At 44.9% G+C, this 22,129-nt stretch overlaps 1 long non-coding RNA gene across 1 annotated transcript; it reads right to left on the bottom strand.

Moving 5' to 3' along the window:
• Positions 1–18,720: 18,720 nt before the first annotated feature.
• LOC123143955 (uncharacterized) lies at positions 18,721–19,762 on the bottom strand. Its single transcript, XR_006471151.1, has 3 exons — positions 19,693–19,762; positions 19,262–19,368; positions 18,721–18,961 (listed from the first exon to the last, which is right to left on the bottom strand). It is a non-coding gene; the product is annotated as an uncharacterized lncRNA (long non-coding RNA).
• Between the last annotated feature and the right edge of the window lie 2,367 nt (positions 19,763–22,129).

Below are 22,129 nucleotides of genomic sequence, written 5' to 3'. Positions count from 1 at the left end.
TTCTCCATCTGCGGCACCCCACCCAAATTGAGCTCCTAGGTTGTGGCCCCGCTCGAATCAATGTAGCCCTCGAACTCAATCCTCTCAACATAATCATCCATCCACTCAAAATGTGTGCATTTCTTAGGATCTGAAAACAACAACATGAACCCAAAATTCCAAATTCGAGGGAAAAACAAAATATGGAGAAATTAGAGCAAACGACAGTGAAAGAACGGGCTAAGAACTGAGATCTAACCTTGCCATCCCTTCCTGCCATTGTTTTGCTCAAGCACTTCACAAATTCCCGCCCAAGATTTCCATTCTCATCAGTCGTACTGACCCACCGTTTCAGAGGCTCTGGGCGTGGGCAGTCAGGGCACCTTGTCAGCGGCACCGGACCATATTGACACCATTTTGAGTGTGTGTCGGAGGAGGTGGACATCTGCACTAGGTCGCCGGGGAAGAGGAAGAATGGGGAAATGGGAAGCAATGGGCGGCGCGGGCAGACGGGCACGGGCGGTCGTCTCTTATAGTTGCGAAGAGGTGGGTCCCTAATAACCCACAAGTATAGGGGATCACAACAGTTTTCGAGGGTAGAGTATTCAACCCAAATTTGTTGATTCGACACAAGGGGAGCCAAATAATATTCTCAAGTATTAGCAGCTGAGTTGTCAATTCAACCACACCTGGAAACTTAGTATCTGCAGCAAAGTGTTTAGTAGCAAAGTAATATGATAGTGGTGGTAACGGTAACAAAAGTAAAGACAACAAAAGTAATGTTTTTGGTATTTTTGTAGTGATTGTAACAATAGCAACGGAAAAGTAAATAAGCGTAAACCAGTATATGGAAAACTCGTAGGCACCAGATCAATGATGGATAATTATGCCGGATGCGGTTTGTCATGTAACAGTTACAACATAGGGTGACACAGAACTAGCTCCAGTTCATCAATGTAATGTAGGCATTTATTCCGTATATAGTCATACGTGCTTATGGAAAAGAACTTGCATGCCATCTTTTGTCCTACCCTCCCGTGGCAGCGGGGTCCTATTGGAAACTAAGGGATATTAAGGCCTCCTTTTAATAGAGAACAGGAACAAAGCATTAGCACATAGTGAATACATGAACTCGTCAAACTATGGTCATCACCGGGAGTGGTCCCGATTATTGTCACTTCGGGGTTACCGGATCATAACACATAGTAGGTGACTATAGACTTGCAAGATAGGATCAAGAACACACATGATGATGGCACTCGGGCCCTAGTGAAAAGCATTAAGCATAGCAAAGTCATAGCAACATCAATCTCAGAACATAATGGATACTAGGGATCAAACCCTAACAAAACTAACTCGATTACATGATAAATCTCATCCAACCCATCACTGTCCAGCAAGCCTACGATGCAATTACTCACGCACGGCGGTGAGCATCATGAAATTGGTGATGGAGGATGGTTGATGATGATGACAGTGACGAATCCCCCTCTCCGGAGCCCCGAACGGACTCCAGATCAGCCCTCCCGAGAGAGATTAGGGCTTGGCGGCGGCTCTGTATCGTAAAACGCGATGAAACTTTCTCTTTGACTTTTTTCTCCCCGAAAGCCAATATATGGAGTTGGAGTTGGCGTCGGAGGGCCACCAGGGGGCCCACGAGGTAGGGGGGCGCGCCCAAGGAGGAGGGGCGCGCCCCCCACCCTCGTGGACAGGGTGTGGGCCCCCTGGTCTTCATCTTTGGCGAGGATTTTTTATTATTTATTCTAAGATATTCCGTGGAGTTTCAGGTCATTCCGAGAACTTTTGTTTTCTGCACATAAAACAACACCATGGCAATTCTGCTGAAAACAACGTTAGTCCGGGTTAGTTCCATTCAAATCATATAAGTTAGAGTCCAAAACAAGGGCAAAAGTGTTTGGAAAAGTAGATACGGTGGAGACGTATCAACTCCCCCAAGCTTAAACCCTTGCTTGTCCTCAAGCAATTCAGTTGACAAACTGAAAGAGAAATAGAAAAACTTTTACAAACTCTGTTTGCTCTTGTTGTTGTAAACATGAAAAGCCAACATTCAAGTTTCAGCAATTATTATGTACTAACCATACTCACAGTAACACGTAGGTCTCACAACTACTCATATCAATAATAAAATCAGCTAGCGAGCCATAATAATAAAACTCGAATGACAACACTTTCTCAAAATAATCATAACATGATATAATGAAATGGTATCTCGCTAGCCCTTTCTGAGACCGCAAAACATAAATGCCGAGCACCTTTAAAGACCAAGGACTGACTAAACATTGTAATTCATGGTAAAAGAGATCTAGTCAAGTCATACCCAATATAAACCAATCATAATGAATGCAAACGACAGTGTGCTCTCTAGCGGGTGCTTTTAATAAGAAGGGTGATGACTCAACATAAAAGTAAATAGATAGGCCCTTCACAGAGGGAAGCAAGGATTTGTAGAGGTGCCAGAGCTCGATTTTGAAATAGAGATACATTATATTTTGAGCGGCATACTTTCACTGTCAACGTAACAACTATGAGATGGCTGTATCTTCCATACTACATGCATTATAGGCAGTTCCCAAACAGAATGGTAAAGGTTTATACTCCCCTCCTCCACAAGCATCAATCCATGGCTTGCTCGAAACAACGAGTGCCTCCAAAATTCAACGGGTCCCAAGGGGAGTTTTGTTTAATTATTTTGATTTGCTTTGATCTTTTTGGATCATGGGACTGGGCATCCCGGTTACCGGCCCTTTCTCGTGAATGAGGAGCGGAGTCCACTCCTCTTGAGAATAACCCACCTAGCATGGAAGATATAGGCAACCCTAGTTGCACATGAGCTGCTCGAGCATACAAAACATAATTTTATTTGAAGGTTTGGAGTTTGGCACATACAAATTTACTTAGAACGACAGGTAGATACCGCATATAGGAAGGTATAGTGGACTCAGATGGCATAACTTTGGGGTTTAAGGAGTTTGGATGCACAAGCAGTATTCCCGCTTAGTACAGGTGAAGGCTAGCAAAAGACTGGGAAGTGACCAACTGAGAGAGCGACAACAGTCGTAAACATGCATTAAAATTAATTTACACCGAATATAAGCATGAGTAGGATATAATCCACCATGAACATAAATACCATGAAGGCTATGTTGATTTGATTCAACTACATGCGTGAACATGTGCCAAGTCGAGTCACTCAATTCATTCAAAGGAGGATACCATCCTATCATACCACATCATAATCATTCTAATAGCATGTTGGCACGCAAGGTAAACCATTATAACTCATAGCTAATCAAGCATGGCACAAGCAACTATAATCTCTAAATGTCATTGCAAATATGTTTACTTCATAATAGCTGAATCAGGAACGATGAAACATCATATTTACAAAAACAAGAGAGGTCGAGTTCATACCAGCTTTTCTCATCCCAATAAGTACATTATATATCATCATTATGACCTTTCACTTGCACGACCGAACAGTGTGAATAATAATAAGAGTGCACGTGCATTGGACTAAGCTGGAATCTGCAAGCATTCAACTCAAAAGAGAAGACAGGTAATATGGGCTCTAAGTTAAATAAACGATCATGCATATGAGAGCCACTAAGCATTTGCAATATAGTATTCTTGACCCCCAAAGAAAGGAAAAGAAATAAAAACTATTTACACGGGAAAGCTCCCAACAAGCAAAAGAAGAACGGGAAATATTTTTGGGTTTTCTTTTTAATTATTACTACTACAAGCATAGAGAGTAGACTAACTAATTTTTTTCCTTAAGGTTTATCAAACACACAAGAAGAAAGCAGGAAAAAGAAAATAAACTAGCATGGATATTACAGTGAAAGAGTATGAGCACCGACATCTAGCAATGAGTGTGTGTGAACATGAATGTAATGTCGATGGGAAATACATACTCCCCCAAGCTTAGGCTTTTGGCCTAAGTTGGTCTATTGCCAGGGATAGCCTGGCTGATACCCGTAGGTGAAGCTGAGGTCGTACCGCGATGCAGCGGCTACCGCCTGCTGAGCAGCAGCGTGGCGTCGAGCTGCCTCCACTCCCCTCTCGTACTCATCTGCCTCCTCTCTGGTAATAATATATTTTCCTCTCGCGCGAAGATGAAAAATCAAACCTCCCCACAAATGAACTTGTGAGATCATGATACTGGGGGCATTTATCAGCTTCAAAGTCCTCAAGACCGGCATTACACAAATATGCATAGAATTCTTCTTTAATTCCCACTTGATTCATAAAATTTTCCGAAGGCCATTCACAGGGCCTCACTAGAGCGTCTCTTGGTGGTTCCTCGTCACCATCACGCATTGCAAGCCTGGGACCTTGCTTCCTTGAAGAACCACCTTGGAACATCTTCCTAAGCATATTGTTTTCTCTGAAAATAATTCTAAAATTTTTAATAACTTCAAACAAAAGTGAACCAACTTCAATAAAACTGATAGCAACTACTCATACAAGTGCCTAGAGCATATATCAAGCATTAGAACTACTTGGAACCATATAAATCTGTCATGCAAGCTCAAGAACATGGTCACCTATGCAACACAAATTTGCAATGAATAAAGCACTAGAACAAAAACTAATTGGACCAATGGAGGAGTCACATACCAAGGAACAATCTCCCCAAGCAGTTTTGCGAGAGGTGCTTTGAGCAAGGAGATCGAAAATCACAGCAACGGGGGCTGGAACTCGTGCTTGAGTTGGTTTTTCGTGTTTGTGTGAGACAGAGGAAGAAGATGGGTGCAGGGATAAGTGGAGGAGGGCCACCGTGGGCCCACGAGGCAGGGGGGCGCGCCCTCCACCCTCGTGGCCAGGTGGCAGCTCCCCCCATGGTAATTTTTGCACTAAAAATCCTCAAATATTCCCGAAAAAATCATATTAAATTGGCATGGCATTCTGAGGACTTTTATTTTTGGGATATTTTTATATTGCACGGATAAATCAGGAAACAGACAGAAAAATACTATTTTTACTTTATTTCTACTAAAGATCAGAAAATATAAAGAGGGTACATAAGGTTGTGCTTCTAGTTTCATCCATCTCATGCTCATCAAAATGAATCCACTAACAAGGTTGATCAAGTCTTGTTAACAAACTCATTCCGATTAACATGGAACCGGAGAAATTTCAAATAACACTATGTTACCTCAACGGGAATATGGACATTCCCAATAGTAAGTATATCATATTTCTTCTTGAAAGTAGGGAGAGGAAATTCAAAACCTCCAAATATAATCGATGGAATTTTTCCAATAGAGTTGATACTATAAACTTGAGGTTGTTTCCTCGGAAAGTGTACCGTATGCTCATTACCATTAACATGAAAAGTGACATTGCCTTTGTTGCAATCAATAACAGCCCCTACAGTATTAAGGAAAGGTCTTCCAAGAATAATAGACATACTATCATCCTCGGGAATATCAAGAATAACAAAGTCCGTTAAAATAGTAACGTTCGCAACTACAACATGCACATCCTCACAAATACCGACAGGTATAGCAGTTGATTTATCAGCCATTTGCAAAGATATTTCAGTAGGTGTCAACTTATTCAAGTCAAGTCTACGATATAAAGAGAGAGGCATAACACTAACACCGGCTCCAAGATCACATAAAGCAGTTTTAACATAATTTCTTTTAATGGAGCATGGTATAGTAGGTACTCCTGGATCTCCAAGTTTCTTTGGTATTCCACCCTTACAAGTATAATTAGCAAGCATGGTGGAAATTTCAGCTTCAGGTATCTTTCTTTTATTAGTAATGATATCCTTCATATACTTAGCATAAGGATTTGTTTTGAGCACATCAGTTAATCGCATATGCAAAAAGATAGGTCTAATCATTTCAGCAAAGCGCTCAAAATCCTCATCATCCTTTTTCTTGGATTGTTTTGGAGGAAAAGGCATGGGTTTCTGAACCCATGGTTCTCTTTCTTTACCATGTTTCCTAGCAATGAAGTCTCTTTTATCATAACGTTGATTCTTTGATCGTGGGTTATCAAGATCAACAGCAGGTTCAACTTCTACTTCATTATCATTACTAGGTTGAGCATCATCATGAACATCATCATTAACATTTTCACTAGGTTCATGTTCATTACCAAATTGTGTTTCAGCATCAGACATAGAGATATCATTTGGATTATCAGGTGGTTCAGCAATAGGTTCACTAGAAGTTTGCACAGTCCTATCATTTTTCTTTTTCTTCCTTTTAGAAGAACTAGGCATATCAACATTATTTCTCTGAGAATCTTGATCGATTCTCTTAGGGTGGCCTTCAGGATACAAAGGTTCCTGAGTCATTCTACCAGTTCTAGTAGCCACTCTAACATCATAATCATTTTTCTTACTATTCATTTCATCAAGCATTTCTTTCTGAGCTTTAAGTACTTGTTCTACTTGAGTGGTAACCATAGAAGCATGTTTGCTAACAAGTGTAAGTTCACCTCTAATATCAGCCATATAATCACTCAAGCGTTTAATCTTAAAGGTATTCTGTTTTAATTGTCTACCAAAATAAGCATTAAAGTCATCTTGCTTAAACATAAAGTCATCAAACTCATCCAAGCACTGACTAGCAATTTTAGTAGGAGGGACTTCAGCTTTATCATATCTATAGAGAGAATTTACCTTTACTACCTGTGTCGGGATATCGGGAGGTTCTTCAGTAAATAAGTAATTGAGATCATATACTTCTTCAACAGGTGGTAAATTAAGACCATATATTTCTTAACATCTTCAGCTTTAATACCTTTTTCTTTCATAGATTTCTTTGCCTCTTGCATATCTTCGGGACTGAGAAATAGAACACCTCTTTTCTTCGGAGTTGGTTTAGGAATAGGCTCAGTAATTGGCTCAGGAGTAGGCTCATAAGTTGGTTCAGGAGTTGGCTCAGGAGGTGCCCAATTATTTTCATTTGCCAACATATTATTCAATAAAATTTCAGTGTCATCCGGTGTTCTTTCCCTGAAAAGAGAACCAGCACAACTATGCAGGTAATCTCTGGAAGCATCAGTTAGTCCATTATAAAAGATATCAAATATTTCAGGTTTCTTAAGAGGATGATCAGGCAAAGCATTAAGTAACTTGAGAAGCCTCCCCCAAGCTTGTGGGAGACTCTCTTCTTCAATTTGCACAAAATTGTATATTTCCCTCAAAGCAGCTTGTTTCTTATGAGCTGGGAAATATTTAGCAGAGAAGTGATAAATCATATCCTGGGGACTTTGCACACAACCAGGATCAAGAGAATTAAACCATTTCTTAGCATCACCCTTTAATGAGAACGGAAATATTTTGAGTAAATAGAAGTGGCGCGATCTCAGATTATTAGTAAACAGGGCAGCTATATCATCTAGCTTACGAAGATGTGCCACAACAGTTTCAGATTCATAGCCATAAAAAGGATCAGATTCAAACAAAGTAATTATATCTGGATCAACAGAAATATCATAATAATCCTAATTAGGAACACAGATAGGTGAAGTAGCAAAAGCAGGGCCGGGTCTCATTCTACCTCTAAAAGATTCCTTACTCCACTTAATTAGTAACCTCTTACGTTCAAGTTTATCATGGCAAGCAAGAACAGCTTCAAAAGATTCAGCATTAAAAAGATAACCCTCAGGAATAGAAGACATAGGTTCATCATCACTCACATCATCGTGTTCAGGTTCACTAATTTCTCTTTCTCTAGACCTAGCAATTTGCTCATCAAGATATTCACCAAGTGGCACAGTAGTATCAAGCATAGAAGTAGTTTCATCATAAGTATCATGCATAGAAGAAGTGGCATCATCAATAACATGCAACATATCAGAACGAATAGCAGAAGCAGGTTTAGGTGTCGCTAGCTTACTCATAACAGAAGGTGAATCAAGTGCAGAGCTAGATGGCAGTTCCGTACCTCCCCTCGTAGTTGAGGGATAAATTGTTGTCTTAGCGTCTTTCAAGTTCTTCATAGTGTCCAGTAGATATAAATCCCAAGTGACTCAAAGAATAGAGCTATGCTCCACGACAACGGAGCCGGAAAAAGGTCTTGATAACCCACAAGTATAGGGAATCGCAACAGTTTTCGAGGGTAGAGTATTCAACCCAAATTTGTTGATTCAACACAAGGGGAGCCAAAGAATATTCTCAAGTATTAGCAGCCGAGTTGTCAATTCAACCACACCTGGAAACTTAGTATCCGCAGCAAAGTGTTTAGTAGCAAAGTAATATAATATTGGTGGTAACGATAACAAAAGTAAAGACAGCAAAAGTAATGTTTTTGGTATTTTTGTAGTGATTGTAACAGTAGCAACGGAAAAGTAAATAAGCGTAAACCAGCATATGGAAAACTCGTAGGCACCGGATCAATGATGGATAATTATGCCGGATGCGGTTCGTCATGTAACAGTTACAACATAGGGTGACACAGAACTAGCTCCAGTTCATCAATGTAATGTAGGCATGTATTCCGTCTATAGTCATACGTGCTTATGGAAAAGAACTTGCATGACATCTTTTGTCCTACCCTCCCGTGGCAGCGGGGTCCTATTAGAAACTAAGGGATATTAAGGCCTCCTTTTAATAGAGAACCGGAACAAAGCATTAGCACATAGTGAATACATGAACTCCTCAAACTATGGTCATCACCGGGAGTGGTCCCGATTATTGTCACTTCGGGGTTGCCGGATCATAACACATAGTAGGTGACTATAGACTTGCAAGATAGGATCAAGAACACACATATATTCATGAAAACATAATAGGTTCAGATCTGAAATGATGGCACTCGGGCCCTAGTGACAAGCATTAAGCATAGCAAAGTCATAGCAACATCAATCTCAGAACATAATGGATACTAGGGATCAAACCCTAACAAAACTAACTCGATTACATGATAAATCTCATCCAACCCATCACCGTCCAGCAAGCCTACGATGCAATTACTCACACACGGTGGTGAGCATCATGAAATTGGTGATGGAGGATGGTTGATGATGACGATGGTGACGAATCCCCCTCTCTGAAGCCCCGAACGGACTCCAGATCAGCCCTCCCGAGAGAGATTAGGGCTTGGCGGCGGCTCCGTATCGTAAAACGCGATGAAACTTTCTCTCTGGTTTTTTCTCCCCGAAAGCCAATATATGGAGTTGGAGTTGGCGTCGGAGGGCCACCAGGGGGCCCACGAGGTAGGGGGGCGCGCCCAGGGGGTAGGGGCGCACCCCCCACCCTCGTGGACAGGGTGTGGGCCCCCTGGTCTTCATCTTTGGCGAGGATTTTTTATTATTTATTCTAAGATATTCCGTGGAGTTTCAGGTCATTCCGAGAACTTTTGTTTTCTGCACATAAAACAACACCATGGCAATTCTGCTAAAAACATCATCAGTCCGGGTTAGTTCCATTCAAATCATATAAGTTAGAGTCCAAAACAAGGGCAAAAGTGTTTGGAAAAGTAGATACGACGAAGACGTATCAGTCCCGCGGTTACTGGACAAGTGGTGGGTCCCGCGCTTATGTGGATAAGTTGTGGGTCCAGCCCATAACAGCTAATGAGGGCATCAGTTTAGCTTAAGGGCCATGTCGTGTCTCGTCTATTTACTCGCTAAAAAGTGTCGCACCAAAGCCATTCTGTCGAACAACGTCTCACTCCTTCCAATTCCTACGAAAGATGTAGCACAGGAGCTATTGACCCATTTTCGTATTGTCTTATTTTTTTCTCTATTTAGTTCTTTTTTGTATTTTCCGCAGAAAATAGAGCAAAAACAAGACAGTTAGGAGCTACATTTTGAACATGTTGAAGTAAAGGGTAGAGGCTGAAGATTAATTGCTGTAAGTACTCACCTGCCTCTCTTCACTTCCTCAAGTCATGCCACTCAGAAATTGCCCTAGTTTATAACACTGCTCGACTTATTCGATGCAGGTATTGCTTAATGGAGACCCATGATGTGTAGCGTAACTGTCACCTAAACTCATAACTCTGAAGAAGATTGTCCAGGTCGTCGAGCTGGTGTTCAGCAGCAGTAGCTGTGGAAGTGTTTTACTGTATGTATACTCGTTGGGTGAAGTTATGTTGTGAAAGTCTGGTCTTTAGTCAGGTAGGGTTGGGTTTAGTCATTTCTCATGCTGTTTTCCATTTGCCAATCTACCTTACTTTTAGGGCCTTTGTCCCATGTTATGATTGGTAGTATATGCTGGAACCTTTGTTGTTCAGATGTATTTTTATTGAGATAACCTATATTGATAAACTTTGCAAGGTATCAATTAGTGTTGTTATTATTGAACTCGAAGCTAAGCACAATCATTGTTAAGACAATGCGCCCTAGCAGACAGCTATTCATCATTTTCTAATGTTATATCCAAATAATTATGTTTGGGTTCCTCATGCCCTGCACAAGGATAGTTTAAGTTGATGGATGTAGCCATACCAATACACGGTCTGCTACCCACTTCACACAAGGAGGCATGGACGGTTGTGGTCGGAAGGAAGAAGGGAAGCCGTGCGGCAGCCGGCTGGCAGCAGGCAGCGCCGGCGGCATCGCGGCCGCTAGGGCGGAGCGTTTAAATTTCCTAATTGGTGCGGATGGGCCGCCGGTGGCTACTGGGCCATCTTCTGCTGGGTATGAGGCCCAGTGCGAAGAGGCTGCAGTTGGGCCGGGGTCAGTTGGGCTGGGAACATATGTGTACGAGGCCGCAGTAGGGTCTGTATCGATCGACTATGTGCGAGGCGCATGCAGCGATCAATCTGTCTTCCCTGATTCCAACATGCGCCGTAGGGTTTTTGTTCGTCGGAGTCCTCGTCGGCGTGCTGATGTGGCGCCCGCGCTCGACGCATTCCCCCGCTTGAGGCCATGGCTGGACGTGGTACTGCGGGGAAAAGACCGGCCGAGCCTCCTGGGGCTGGCCGCGCTAGGGTCGTGCCGCCATCAGGTTCTGGTGGTGGCCGTGGCGCGGCGCCCTCGGTTGTACCGCCGCCGGCCACTGCTTCCGGCCGTGGTGCCCTGATCCCTGGGGCCAGTCATGGCGCGGCGCCCTCGGTGGTGCCGCCGGCGGGTCGGGGGGTAGCGCTGGCAGGTGCAGCCGCTGGACGTGGTGCCGCGTTGCCTTCCGATGCCCGCGCGCCGGTGCCTGGTGCTTCAGTGCTGGCTCATGGACATGGCGGCCTCAGTGTGGGACCACGGCCGCCAGCGCCTGGTTTGGCTGGTGGTGCTGCTGGTCGAGGCGGTGTGGTGCCTAAGTCGTCGGCGATGGGGTTGCCGGGGTCGGTTGGTCAACAGCGTAGGCCGGCACCGCCGCCTCACCTTGTCGCCAAGCCTCCGACTGGGGCTGTGCAGACGCAGGTGCCTCCTCAACCTGGAGTGGGCGGGTCTAATGCCGCGCCCCGGGGGCAATGGGGAGATGATGGATTCAACGCCTATGGGGCGGGTCTGCACCGTGGTTCGTCATCGATGGGCGGTGGTCGAGGTTACGTTTGGAAGAGCGATGGCTCGGCAGAGAGACCGTTCTTGGGTCCCCAGGGTGGTTTTGTTGAGGGGGCTTCTGGCCCGGGATTTAGACAGCGAGGTGGTTTTCATGGTCACCGTGGTGGTCGAGGTGGCCGGTACCGACCACGACAACCTCCCCCACCTGTTGTCGATCAAATGGTTGTAGATGGGTCTGTTGAGGAGACGATGCTGTCAGGTCAAGCTTTGGAGGTAGTGTCGGCGTTAGCTAATGCTGAGATACCCGGGGGTGACACCATGTTGACTGCGTCAGTGGATGCATCAGATAAGGCTGATTCAGAGAGGGCATCCAAATGGGCACGTAAGAAAGAGACAATGTTGTGCTATCGATGCGGAGGCAAGGGTCATTTCATTGCTGAATGTGTGGCTGAGCTTTGTGGCACTTGTGGCAAACCGACACATGATACGGGGGATTGTCCATTTCTGCGAGATCAGGCACCGTCTCTCATGATGTATGGAGTGTACTGTGCTGAACTAACGTTCTTCGAGTCTCCTTCTGAGAGCGAGGCTCCTGACGAGACCCTGAGTTTGACTACTGGGATAGTGAAAGTTACTAGAGGAGAGGTCTTTAAGACACAGATCGTGCAGAGGCTGAAGGAGTTAGCTCCAGGCGACTTTCAGTTGGAGCTTGTTAATCTTGAGGACAAGCTGTTTAGGGTTGAGTTCCCTTCTGTGGAGGATCTTCAGCGACTTCTGAGTTTTGGGATGTGCAAAGTGCCGGGTACTGATGGTGTGCTTGAGTTCCACGAGTGGAAGAGAGTCGAGCCTCAGGGTAAGCCTTTGACTCAGGTGTGGTTGCGTTTCTCTGGGGCCCCATCGAAGCCCATGCAGTATGCTCGGGTGGTGGCTAGTTCGAGTATTTTGGTGGGGAGACCGGAGCAAGTGGATATGGATTTCACCAGAGCACACAGGATTGCCTGACTGTTGGTCAGCGTCCTAGACATTGAGTATGTGCCTGAGGTGGTCAAGTGGGCATATCAAGGACCAATATATACCCTCGCGATTGCGTTTGAGGATGAGAGTTTGTTCGCCGAGGCGGCTAACGGGACTGATTCTGATATGCACGAGGGAGACGACGGCTCAGGGCTTAAGGAGGCACCAGTTGATGATACTGGACGAGAGTCGTCTACCGCACCAGAAGTTGCATCTCAGACGTTAGGGGATGGGACGGCACCACCCTCTTCAGTGCCTACGACTACTCTGAGATTCGCATCTTTCGAGCCTGCCTCTGCACCCCCGAAGCTCTGGAGTGAGCGGGTGGAGTCCGATGAGGTGTTTGAGCACACACTACCTGTTCTGGCTTTTGATGATGTTGTGAGTCCAGGTATGGAGGTTTTGCCACATCCGGTCAAGTGTGAGGAGGAGGAGGAGGTCCCCTCCCACATGCTCGTTCCTGATCCTCAGTCAGAGTGTGTGATGGATGAGGTCTCCGTGGTGGAGATTGCTTCTTCGGGAGGGGGTTCGAGGCAGGTGGCCTCGACACCTTCCTCTCCTATTGCCAGGCCGGTGATGCAGGCGACATTTCAGCTTTCTGGAGGAGGCTCGGGGCAGGTGGCCTTGGGGCCCCATCCTCTTGGGGCGCCCAGAGAGGACAGCCCTCTTGGGGCGCCGGTATCTCCTGATGGCCGGAGGACGGGGGTGGATGGGGAGCTCAGGCAGGTGGGCCAAGCTCCGCCATCTCACGGCTTGGCGCAGCCTCTTTGTGGTGGGGTGCGACAGACGTCGCCAGTGCCGTTGAGCGCCCCTTCACTTTCCGGTGGTCCAGCTGGATCCTCGATGGAGGACGACCGGGTGCATGTTCGGGGTGAGGCAGGAGGCCTCACAACGAGCAGGGCCACTCCGGAGGAGGTGATTGCGTTTGGTGGTATTCCGGACCCGGTCTCGGAGGGGCGTCGGCTCAGCAGCCATCTCCACGATCATCCGGAGGTGGACGACATTCAGCAGCGGTGCGCCGTGAGGGTGGCCAAGCTTCGTGACGTTGAGGTCACTACTGGTATGTCAGTCAATGTTTCTAATTCTATTTTGCATTTCTGTAATGCTGAGATCATTAAAAATGCAAACCAGATAGGAATTTCACTAGGTAGTAATGATAGTGAAATTTCAACCTCTATGAATGATATGTTGGACTTAGAGGCAGAGCGGTCCTTAGAGATGATTCACAACTTAGCGACGGTTAAACCCATGAATTATTCTGATATTGATGCTTTGGGGGTTAGGGTGCTCGATCATTTTTGTGCGGATCTCGCTCCCCCTCCTCATGAGCCTGAGGAAGAGGATGCGGGTGGGGAGAATGTTGTGGTTTCTGCTTCTGAGCCTGGTTGTGAGGACCAGCGGGAGTGCGATCAATCTAAATGTAAATGGAAGCGAAAGATCTACCCGGATTCTGCAGTGCGTACGAGTGCTCAGATCCGAACGGCTAAAAAAATTCCATGATGAGATATGAAAGGAATCTTTTGGAATAGCAGAGGTCTTAAAGACTTGGCTAAAAGAAGGTTTCTTGCGGAGACAACTCTAGAGCATAGCTCGGACTTTATCGCATTGTCGGAGACTGGCAGAGATAACTTTTTGCCACAATTTCTCAATACCTTATCGGGCGGTATTGATTTCGACTGGCACTGTCTGCCACCGCGAGGAAGATCAGGTGGGATCTTACTCGGGGTCAAATGCGAGTCCCTAGAAGTCCGAAGTGTAGTCATGGTAGATTTTGCGGTAAAGTTTAGGGTGAGGTCGAAGGCGGATGGGTTTAACTAGGCTTTGGTGGTGGTATATGGTGCCGCACAGCCCGAACAAAAACTGGAGTTCTTGGCGGATCTGGTTAGGATTTGCGGCTCTGAGCAACTGCCTATCCTGGTGGGAGGTGATTTCAATATTATAAGTAGGCGAGATGAGAAGAACAATGATAATTTTGACGGCAGATGGTCATTCATGTTCAATACCATCATTGAAAGGTTGGATCTGAGAGAGATAGAGCTTTTGGGCAGAAATCCAACGTGTTGCCGACTCCAACGTTTGAAAAGTTGGATCGTATACTGGCAAGTGTTGAATGGGAACAGAAGTTTCCCCTCGTCACAGTTCAGGCTCTCTCTCGGGGTATTTCTTACCACACGCCTTTATTTCTGGATTCTGGTGAGGCCTCCCACTCGGGAAACAAGAACTTGTTCTCGTTTGAGCTGGCTTGGTTTGAGAGAGAAGGCTTCCTTGATCTCGTAGCCAGAGAGTGGGCTAAGGATCCAGGAGGTAGAACTGCGCTTGAGCGATGGCAGAATAAGATTAGACACCTGAGAATTTTCCTACGTGGGTGGGCTAAGCATCTTAGTGGAGTTTATAAGGTTGAAAAGGAACGACTACTCAACCTTATTCAGTCCTTAAATGTAAAAGCAGAAACCACGATTCTGCCAGCCGCAGAGCTCCATGCCAAGCTTGACACTGAGATGAGGCTGAAAGAGCTTCTTCGTGAAGAAGAATTAAAGTGGGCTCTGAGGGCCAAAGTCCGAAGAGTGGTCCAGGGGGACGCGAACACTCAATTCTTCCACACGATCGCTAATGGCAAACACAGGAAGAAGAGGATCTTTCTGCTTGAACAAGATGAAGGAACGATTATTGGTCAGGAGAAGCTAAAGCTATGCATCACTGAGTATTACAAGCAGTTGTTTGGACCCCCGAAGGTTAACTGTGTGTCTCTGGATGAGTCTAGAGTTGAGGACGTGCCTCAACTTACTACTATTGAGAATGAGATTTTAACTGCTCCTTTTTCTGAAAAGGAGGTGTTCGAGGCCATATCACAGATGAAAAATAATAAAGCTCCCGGCCCGGATGGATTCCCGGCTGAGTTTTATAAGAAGTGCTGGCATATTATTAAAGGGGACTTGTTGCCGATGTTTCATGATTTGTTTTCGGGACAACTTCAGCTCTTTCATCTCAATTTCAGGACAATAACCTTGCTTCCTAAGAAAACAGAGGCTGTGAGAATTGAGCAATTCAGGCCCATCTGTCTTCTAAATGTTAGTTTCAAAATCTTTACCAAGGTCGGGACGATTAGGCTCACACGGATTGCGCATGCTGTCGTGCAGCCTAATCAAACTGCTTTCATGCCGGATAGGAACATCCTCGAAGGGGTTGTGGTCCTTCATGAAATGCTCCATGAGATCCACACGAAAAATCTTGATGGAGTTATTTTCAAGGTGGATTTTGAGAAGGCGTGCGATAAGGTCAAATGGCCTTTCCTTCAACAGGCCTTATGCATGAAGGGTTTTGATGAAGCTTGGAGATGCCAGGTAGAATCCTTCACGCAAAAAGGGAGTGTTGGAATTAAAGTGAATGGCGATATAGGTCATTATTTCCAGACACACAAGGGCCTGAGACAAGGTGACCCCAGGTCTCCTATCTTGTTCAACATTGTGGTTGATATGTTGGCAATCCTGATAGGTAGGGCAAAGGAGGCCGGTCAGGTGGGTGGCTTGGTGCCTCATCTAGTTGATGGTGGCGTGTCCATCCTGTAGTACGCTGATGATACAATCATCTTTACGGAGCACGACCTGGCAAAAGCGAGAAATATGAAGTTGGTGCTATGCTTATTCGAGCAATTGACGGGATTGAAATTAACTTTCATAAAAGCGAGTTGTTCTGCTTTGGTAGAGCCAAGGAAGAACAAGAGGCTTATAGGCCATTGTTTGGGTGTGAATTGGGGGCTTTACCTTTTACGTACCTAGGAATACCCATTCACCATCGTAAGCTAACTAACAATGAGTGGAAGTGCATCGAGGATCGGTTTGAGAAGAAACTGAGTTGCTAGAAAGGAAAACTTATGTCATATGGAGGACGATTGATTCTTATTAATTCGGTGCTTACGAGTATGCCAATGTTTCTCTTATCCTTCTTTGAAGTCCCAGTTGGAGTCAGGAAAAGACTGGACTCCTATCAATCCCGATTCTTCTGGTAGAGTGACAAACTAAAGAGAAAATACCATCTTGCCAAGTGAGATATAATCCGTCAACCAAAGGACCAGGGGGGCCTTGGTATTGAGAATCTTGAAGTCAAGAACAGATGTCTCCTGAGTAAGTGGCTTTTTAAGTTGTCAGTTGAAACCGAAGCAACTTGGGCGCAGATTCTCCGTAGTAAGTATCTGCAGTCCAAAACTTTGTCCCGGGTGACAGTGCGACCAACTGACTCGCCGTTCTGGAAGGGGCTTATGAGAGTCAAAGCTGCCTTCTTTCATAGAACAGAGTTTATTGTCGGGGACGGTAATACCACTCGCTTCTGGGAGGATACATGGCTTGGTGATACGCCTTTGGTGCTCCAGTATCCATCCCTGTATCGTATTGTTCAGCGTCGTGATGCTCTTGTTGTAACGATTATGCAGTCCGTCCTCTTAATTTGCAATTTCGGAGGGTTCTTGTTGGTGACCGATGGGAAACATGGCTTCATCTGGTGAGTAGACTGATGGAGGTTCAGCTAACTCATCAGCCCAATCAGTTGCATTGGAAGCTTACTAGGTCTGGAGACTTCACAGTCAAGTCGATGTATATCGATGTCATCAATTCTAGTGTTATTCCAAGTTCCAAACACATTTGGAAAGTCAAAGCCCCTTTGAAGATTAAAGTGTTTATGTGGTTTGTGCATAAACAAGTAATTTTAACAAAGGATAATTTGATTAAGCGCAACTGGACAGGATCTACTAGGTATAGCTTCAGTGATCGGAACGAGAATATCAAGCGCCTCTTTTTTGACTGCCCGTTGGCGAGAGTCTTGTGGCGCACCGTGCAAATTGCCTTTAACATTACTCCTCCGAATTCGGTCGGTACGTTATTTGGAACGTGGTTTGTTGGGATAGAGTCCGAAACAGCTAGACACATTCGTGTAGGAGTATGCGCGCTGTTATGGGAAATTTGGAACTGCAGGAATGATTTGGCTTTTAACAGAACAACAACTATTCATTTTTTGCAGGTTTTATTCCGGGCTACTGCGTTGATCCGTATGTGGTCCTTACTCACTCCGACGGAGGCCAGGGAGCGTTTGGTTATTAGATTTGTCCAATGGGAGATGATAGCGCGGGATATCTTCAACCGGTTTGGATGACGGTCATGTAATAGGATAGACAATTAGTTTTCCTATCTTTTGTTATGCCAGCCGGTTGTGGCTTTTAGGACTTTTGTTATTGGCGTTGTGGCTCTGTGTGAGCTCGCCGTTTTCTATTTTGCTTTCAGACTTTAAGACCTTGTTGAACCTCTTCTTTATTTATATATGTGACCGTATGCATCGTTCAGATGCAGAGGCCGGGTGTCCCTCCTTTTCGAAAAAAACTTTAATCTATTATTACTCGTAGTAGTTTAAATCAGAAAGTTACGTGCCTTATTTACTTAAATTGTTGCACTCGTTGAATTGATTTAAAAGTTACAGTACATGGTAGGGCTGCTAATAGAAACTCATTTGGTCAATCTGTGCTGCTGTTGCTGCGGCTGCTGTCGTCAACTGCTAATAGAAACTCACTAGATCGTCGATGGCGCGTGTTGCCGCGCCCGTCAATTTTGTCGATACAATAATAGAAACTTTTAGACAAAATAATAAGTTTGCATAACCTAACCCATGTTAACAATCAAAGAGGAGAAAATTAATAGTCTTTGAACAAATTAGTGTGATAGCAGTCGGGCTAGTGTACACTTTCTTTCTCGATGATTTTGAATGCATATCAAGCTATAAAAATCTCTTTGTGAAGGAAAAAACACAACACACAACCTGTATAGGTGCAACTGCAACTGGTTTGATTGTATTATCTAGATGTTATAGGAAATTCATGGCATGATAAAACATAAAACTGCATCAACATTACTATTATTGGCTTGTTGCCCTTGCAAGTATTTTCAGAGCATCGCGTGCAGATATAAAATTAAATCGGAGCAATAGTGGTTTTAAAAAGACTAAAAAAATCATCTGTAGGACAACTGGCCGACAATTCATAATTTTCTGAATGGAGGCCCTTGATTCATGTTACCAACTAAACTACCAAAATCCAATTTTATTTTGTGACATGTCAGTGGCACTTTGGTAACATTGAACTGCTAGCGAAGAATCATCTTAAGAAAAGTATGTGCCAAAAATGCAGAGCAATTCCGCTCACATGTACTCCCTTAGTACAAAGTTGGGTCATCTATTTTGGAACGGAGGGAGTACATACAGTTGTCACTTCAATTTGAAACATGGATAAAATTTCTTAACTTAGTGAACCGCATGACATAGAAATCAACCCAATCCTGTCGAAACATACATTAAGTTGTTAACTAAACAGAGCAGCTAAAGATCTAAAGGAGGGGAAGAGGAATACAGTTGGGTGCCAGCAACCGAGGAAAGGCTGCCACACACGTAAAAAGGTGGCGATGAGTGCCGGCGGCTAGTCAAGGCACTGGACTGTTGTATGTTGCTTGTACTTAGAATGTCCATATATCGTTGAAAATTTGAAGGACACAAATATGGATGGCTGCAAGAAGATTAAATTGCTTGTTGGACATGATAAAAAATATATGAGAGCCAAAATTACATTAAGCAATAATAAGAAGTTGATAAATTGTACACTATCACAATTGCGGCAAGACAAAGATCATTTGCTCACAAAGCAGAAAACTATTTAATCAGAATAGAAAAAATACAACCACACAGGTACTAATGTTAGAGGTGAATTAAAAAATAAAATGTCCGTCAGTGCATGATACGAGGTCATGGCCAGCTCATATTAAATAGCACCGTTCAACATTGATCATGTTGAGTTGAAAGAGATCACCTGAATATAAATCCTACGGTCCCATAGACCGTGTTTTGCAAAACATCATGATGCAGTGATATAATGGTTGAAATTCTAAAAGGGTAACTTCTTATTTTTTCAGTATTCTGCAATAGAAGAAAAGAAACACTCGGTATGGCGTAACGAAAAATTGCAATAGTAAAAATAATTCATATAGCAACAGCTTGTAGGTGAACAGTTCTTAGAGAGCGAACATCCAACCCGAAGTCCTAAATTAGCATGTTGGTAGTTGCTACTCAGTTTACAAATAGGAAAAACCAACCTAAATATCTAGGAATCATCACGTGATTCAGGCTATAGGTACTTATTTATTTTAAATAGATTTTTCTCCACCATGGCTGACACATATTGAATATCTATCAAAGAAATAACAATGTGTATTGCAAAGACAAGAAAGCAGGAGGACATACCTATTTAATCAATTCAGGGGCTTCCCTTGACTCGAGATTAACCTTGGCACCGATTTGAATAGGACTTCAGTTTTGGGAGGGAAATGCTGTCAACAGAGGCCCTTATCTTGCAACGTGAAGATACAAATTTTCAGTTAGTTGCCTTTGATAGTAAAGTGGCAAGATCTAGCTAACTGTTTGAATGTATCTCATTCGTTGATATCAGAGAGATATTCATTAATAGATAGACACATTTATACAGAGGGGAATCAGGCAAGAGCAAGTACATGAATTACACTAATATGTACATAATTAACTACATCAGCATAGTTGGAATCAAACTCGAATAAGTAAGGATATCAAACTGATAAGCACAAAGAAATGATAGAATGAAGCAGTCTTCCAAATAAATCCTCAAACAACTCCCTTAACCACCTAGCTCATTTGAAAATTTTGGATATACAAAACCACCTAGCTGATAACCTTTACCTGTCCAGATCATACACGACAAAAATAGCACATAATGAGCTCCACCTTTTCAAAAGATTGGTACCAGGGAATTCACAAATACTCATCCATTCAAAAGAAGTAAGGTTCAAATTAGTGGTTCGAGATCCATCAACCAGTGCAGGTAGGAGGCACATGAGTGTAGACGTACTGTTTAGGGGAGGATGGGAGTGGAAGCAGGGAGGCGTTCCACAAAAACTTGCCAGTAGCCATTCTGGAGTACCGTGGTGCGACCAAACATGGAGATGGGACCATAAACGTCTCTTGCGTCCACCAGATCTTTCACCGCCAGCCGCCGGCCGCAGCGGCCATGTGTAGGGTTCGCACGATGCAAACTGAGGGATGGTGTTGGTGTACCTTGCACAGCCAGTTGCCACGGTAGAAGTCACGAGGAGCTCGCCGGCCTTGCCGACGGAGAAGAACTCTTTCTCGAGGACCTCGGCATACTCGCCGTGCCCAGGGAACACCACTTGGGCCGGCGCTCGGCCACACGGCGCATCTGCAGCATTCGGCGCTCGCGGAACGCCTCGATGTCGTCCGGGCCAAGACGCTCGAGTGCGGTGATCTCCTCGACCGCCTTCGCGAACGACAAGACCTGTTTCTCCAAGATCTGCCGTCGTTGGGACACGTCGCGTCAGAAAAAGGAACTGGGGAAACACATGGAGGAATGGATTCACCATGGTGCCGAGGGTCGCCGCCCGCATAGATCGGCCGAGGGGTCGCGGCGGCCGCGCTCCTCAAGCGAGCGAGAGGAGGGAAGGAGCGGCGCTGTTTCAGGCTCCTTCAGTGGCGGCGCTGCTTCAGGCTCCTTCAGTGGCGGCGCTCTGCGGGACGGCTGTTTCGCCTAGGTCGCTCTGTAAGAGGGCGATAGTGGGCTGAAAAACGAAAAAGAGAGGGGCGAGCAAGGCGGAAAGATTGGGCTTGGGAGGTACATGGCCCAATCAACGACAGGCCACGGTTTCGGCTTCCAGAAAAGCAGCCCTCCAGGACAGCTGGCCCTGTTCGCGATTAGAGGTCGATCTGATGGACAGAAACGTTCTGATCGCGAAATTGGACGGCCGAAAATCCAAATCGCTGTGAGGGCTTGCTTTAGGTGCGGTTATACTGTTTTTAATTTGGTCAATTTACCGCTGTTGTTGTTGCTGCTGCTGTCGTCGAGGATAGAGACAAGTCTGAAATTCCCAGGTAGGTCATCCACGGCTATACCCGGTTACATGTAGCTGTCGACTGAAAATACATTGGACATGCACGGGTCAGGGTCATCCACTCTGCTTTGTCGGGAGGGGAACCACTCAACAACATCACCTCCCAACAACACCGCATGACAGCCACCAAGTTATGATAGCCTCTGACCATAGCAGGATCTGATGTATAGAAGAAACGTACAAGGATGCTCATCCTATATTACGTGAATGTTGAGAAGGGAAAAGTCAGAGGACAACAACAGAGTGCAATTTTACATTTCAAGAGTATAACTGATGTCTTCCCAAAAGAGAAAATAGGCAACACAACTGTTTGACATTTATGTGGAACGTCCCTTCCCTATGCGCGTCCATAAACAAATAACACTTAACGTCTTGTTGGCCGACGTTGGAAAATGCATGAGGCAATGAAGATGGGATCATGGAACCACATGCAAAAGAAACTCATCAACTAACAACATGATCGTAGGAACATCATCGATACACATATTGAAGTACTTGCAAATGATATATTAGAGGCAATATACCTAGAAATCATTTCTCGACTTCTTGTGAACTAGTTCATCTTTAGTTCATCTTTAGTACCAGGGTGATTTTCCCCCTCCTCCTCCCCCTCCCCCATCGCCCCCCACGTGGGCGGCCGGGAGGCCCTCAGATCCTGTCGACCGGCCCTTCCCCTCTCCTCCTCCTCCTCCCTCGCCACCGCCCAAGGGCGTGGCCAGGCAAAGCCTGCCGTTGCCGGCGGCGGC

Source organism: Triticum aestivum, chromosome 1B (assembly GCF_018294505.1).
Source record: "Triticum aestivum cultivar Chinese Spring chromosome 1B, IWGSC CS RefSeq v2.1, whole genome shotgun sequence".
In the NCBI taxonomy this organism is placed as follows: domain Eukaryota; kingdom Viridiplantae; phylum Streptophyta; class Magnoliopsida; order Poales; family Poaceae; genus Triticum; species Triticum aestivum.
Note: the sequence above shows the minus strand (reverse complement) of the source record. Positions and strands in the feature narration are given on the sequence as shown.